Consider the following 4,975-nt stretch of genomic DNA (forward strand, 5'->3'; position numbering starts at 1 on the left):
ATGCACGCTCGCAGAAACGCGCACGCACGCACGCCTGCATGCACGCTCGCAGAAACGCGCACGCACGCACGCATGCACGCTCGCAGAAACGCGCACGCACGCACGCCTGCACGCACGCTCGCAGAAACGCGCGCGCACACACGCACGCATGCACGCTCGCAGAAACGCGCACGCACGCACGCCTGCACGCACGCTCGCAGAAACGCGCACGCACGCACGCACGCATGCACGCTCGCAGAAACGCGCACACACGCACGCATGCACGCTCGCAGAAACGCGCACGCACGCACGCTCGCAGAAACGCGCGCGCACGCACGCATGCACACGTGCTCGCAGAAACGCGCACGCACGCACGCTCACAGAAACGCGCACGCACACGCACGCACGCTCGCAGAAACGCGCACGCACGCACGCAAGCGCGCACGCTCGCAGAAACGCGCACGCACGCTCGCTTGGGGTTGCAGGTTGCAGTAACGAGCAACCAAAAATCGCAGGTCTGCGCCAGGCTTAACCTCCGTTCCTCCTGTGCTTTCACAGAGTCGCCGGTGGAGGACTGCTCCGGAGCAGCTGCAGCTCTCGTGGATGCGGGGGGAGGACCGGAGCAGGCCTGACTGCAGGGCCAGGCGAAGCCAAACTATGGCAGCGCCATCATGCATGTCTTGTAGGCAATGATAACAGCAAGCGTACATCCAAGAGGAGATTAACGATCGCCGACACACGCCGTCGATACCAGCCCACACACCGCCGCTCCCCGGACTGTAGTGACTGCTACTCTACGACAAACACTAGATGGAACCAGCGTGTCCAACTGCACAGGCATGCCCGCACACTACTCAAGGAATGCAGACTTAATTAATGTTGTAAGTGTTGTAGTGAAAGTTTGAAGACCTCCGGAATCAGCTTGTAAGAGCCGCAGGTATGCAGCATATAAGCCGCATATAAGCAACATATTTACGTACTCTGTGCGGCGGCGTTTTTGCTGGGTTCGCTAGCTGGCACAGAGAACCGGTATCAACAGTGTGTACAGGTGATAGTTAGATCTCCCATTGCTGGATTAATACTTGCTGATACGAAAGTGCAGAATATGTTAGTAAACGTGTGATCTGCGTGGAAGGGAAGTGGAAGCATTAAATCAGGAAGCTGATTAGATCATCGTCTACACGAGGAAATTTGTCTCGGGTTAAGCGTGTATACGAGGTCTTAACTCGGGATTAAGCCTTAACCTGGGTTAGCTTAACCCCGCGCGATGAGGGGTGTTAAGCTTAACCCGAGTTAAGACTCGTGTAGACGCGCGCGAAATCGTTAACTCGAGTTAAGCGGTAGTTATCAGTACTCGCATACCGGGGTTATGTGTTAACTCAGGTTAGCTTATTTCGGGTTAAGATGACTCCGTGTAGACGAGGCTTAGGTTTTGCTCACATGTAGCTCTACCAATGTAGCTCTTCTGCCACGGGAATCTGCAGCAGAGCACAGGGCTAAATAAGTAGAACTAATGTGCAGATCTATGTGAACTGGACTCTCTCGATATCACCAAGTCACCGCGGCCCGTGTACTATTCTGGAGTCTCCCTAGTTGCTCTTGCAGGCAGGAGAGACTACGAATCAGCGATAAGGTATACGGGATGGGCGTTATAGGGTAGATATTGTCCTCTTCATTACCCGCAGTCATGTTCACCCGGTTTACTCAATGCTGCGCGTGGTAGAACCGGACTGGTGTCTATGTAGTATCTGCACCAACAATTGCACGACAAGTTGTGTGTACGCTCTTACTCGTGGCTAACTTAAGACACTCACTGCGTGGTCAGTATGACCTTTGATGTTCACGCTTTCTCGTGTATCCATAACTGCCGTGCACATATAGAAATGAAACAGCAGAGGAAACAAGTGGAGCTTTTCTTATCGGCTGGGTGTCGAACGTATCAAACGACTGAGATTTTAAGGCTTTGATTTGTTGACCGAAGTATTTTTGATAAGTCGACCTACGCGAACGAATGGTCGACGTGCATTTTTCTTCGGAAATTCTTAAATCACAATTCTCACAAAAGTCGGACTTTATGAGATTGAATGCCCGCTTTTGCCGGAGCATTACGTGTTTTAGCTAAGTATCAGAAAGATTCTGAATCATGTTTCACCTTATATAGCATATTATCTAAATGGTTAAAGCCAGCAGACCATGACTCGCGTACATGTACAAAACATGTAAGTATATTTATAGTAAATATATATAGATATAACAGATTTCTTTTCTTGCTTGCTGGAAGTTAGCAGTTGGATGACAAGGCAAGAGATGCTCTTGACGGAAAACGTGGATCTGGATGACCTCTATCTTTCTGAGGCGAATATTAGGCACATTGATATATGGTAGGGAGCAGCATTCCACACTAATTTTGCATGTGTTGTGTTGCATAAATTGGCTGGCTCCTCAAAATGATGGAGCGCACAGCTTGCCTATTTTGGTTAAGAGTACCCTGAATGACATATATTGGTAAATCAAGTTGTAACTTCTGCGATGTGTCACTACCCAGTCTTTTTACACCTGTAAATAAGTATAACAATGCATTTCATTAGTTTACAAACAAATATTGTGCCTTGTTTAAATGTGTTAATTAATTATGAGCGAAGTAAAGTAATGTTAAAATGTGCTATAGCCACAGATAAGCATAACATAGTACTACACAATGTGTTGGTAAAATATTGAGCTTCTAAGGGTAAAGCCATAGCTACCGCGTACATCATCAGTTTAACGTCACAGCATCTTAATCTAATCGTACTCTGTCACTATAAGTAACATCTCGTTTCGTACAGCAACATTAACGTACAATCGAATTCTACAGTCACATACGTAACTATACTCTCAATCTACACCACCTACGCCCAATTCACCATAGCGTACATCTCTACATATCTTAGTCACATACGTGCATTTCAGTCTACTCCTAATACATGATCAATCAGTCACATTCAACACAGTCTACATGCTACATCGCAGACAGTAACTCTAAATACATGTCAATACTATAGAGTATAGTAACAGTCAAACGGTACAGTGATGTCACATGCAGTATACATCTGCAGGCTCACAGTCACATAAGTAGTTAAAACTCCAGCACTGCTAATACCAATATATCATTATAAATATAAATACAACCTTCAAGATCCTTGGGAAAGTTAAAAACGGATAATCCGTGAGGTGTAGAGCGGATCTATAACACAAGTACGCTGAAGCAAGCAGCACGCCTTGGCTTTGTCTTCTTAGCAGCAGCCATGATGCGCTGCAAATACGCGCTATCACGCGGCGCAGGTTTGGCCGGCAGCGACTGTATGAGGCCAAATTACAAGCTATTCTGGCGAGTGAACCTCTTATCATTCTAAGCTTCTTATGCTGAAAAGTCAACACGTATTCGCTAGCATCTTCCAGAGACTTAGTACGGAATTGAAGCAGGCAGAAAAATGAAGCAGAACGATCTGCCACGGAGAAATGGTTACAGAGGACATTTCCGTTGATGAGTTACCCTCGCACAGCAGAGAACAAACACGGCAACAACAGCAAGCAGCAGCGGAAAGACAACAGCAGCAACAGCCAGCAGCAAGCAGGACACAACAAAAGCAGCAACACAGCAGCAGCAAAGGAAAAACAGCAGTAGCAGGAGGAAAACAGCAGTCGCATGCAGCAGCGCAGCACCGAGGACTAATGCTTGTCGAACAAACACACTCGACATTTCATCAAATAGTGATCCAGCATGTGATTGCGCATTTGTCAACCGTTACATTGGTAAATGTCTGGTGAATCATTAGCAATTAACAAGAGGTTTTTTATAGATTGTTTAGGATTACATGCAGTTATATTATTCCTAATGTTAATATGTTTATTACTACGTACACGCTGTGGCAGACAGCAACGCACACACACCGGGGCTACTCGCACTCTACGCACGTCATTAGCCTTAGTAGGTGCCATATGATCGGTACATGTGCTAATCCAACACGTGCTATGTAATGATCCAATTATCATTATCCGCCACAGTGGCGCTACTAGGATTTTTTCAAGCGGGGGGGGACTGGGGGCCTTACATTTTTGTGTGCAGGGCACAATATATAACTTTTCTTTGTATTATACTGTTTCTCATGGCATTGTTTTTAAATATCAAATTTGTTTTTTTCAAGCATGAACTTTCAGTTGGGGGGCACTGGGGGCACACGAAAATTTGTCGGGGGGGGGCTCTTGCCCTTATCTATTCTCTCTCTTCTCTCTCTCTCACCTGCCCTCTCTCTCCCCGCTCTCTTTCTCTCCCCTCGCCATCTTCTCTCTCTCTCGCTCCCTCCCATCTCTCTCTCTCTCTTTCCTTCTCCTATAAACCTTGTATTGAAATAGGGTTCAAAGGTTTTAAACCAGCAATAAATTATTAATATGATTAGATGACAGATATAATTTATTGTGCACAAAGTTAGAGAAGCCTGTATTACCGTTATACATGCACTGATCACGTGGAATATATTCATAAATATAAAGCTACATGGCAAGAAATCTGATACATGATTCGACGACATTCTGATCAGTGGAATATATATTCACAAATATAAAGCTACATGGCAAGAAAGCTGATACATAATTCAACATTCTGATCAGTGGAATATATTCATAAATATAAAGCTACATGGCAAGAAAGCTGATACATGATTCAACATTCTATCAGTGGAATATATTCATAAATATAAAGCTACATGGCAAGAAAGCTGATACATGATTCGACATTCTGATTCCCTGATGACACGTGAGCCACACAGCACTGACAAAAAATACATAAATTGGATTAAACATTTACAAAAGGTAAATTTTGTCAAAGGAGAATGTAAAAAAATACAAAATAAACACAGTATCGCTATTACGGGCGACTACAAAAACACGTAATGCTCCGGCAAAAGCGGGCATTCAATCTCATAAAGTCCGACTTTTGTGAGAATTGTGATTTAAGAAT

The sequence above is a fragment of the Priapulus caudatus genome, unplaced genomic scaffold (genome assembly GCF_000485595.1).
Source record: "Priapulus caudatus unplaced genomic scaffold, Priapulus_caudatus-5.0.1 Scaffold227, whole genome shotgun sequence".
NCBI lineage: Eukaryota > Metazoa > Priapulida > Priapulimorpha > Priapulimorphida > Priapulidae > Priapulus > Priapulus caudatus.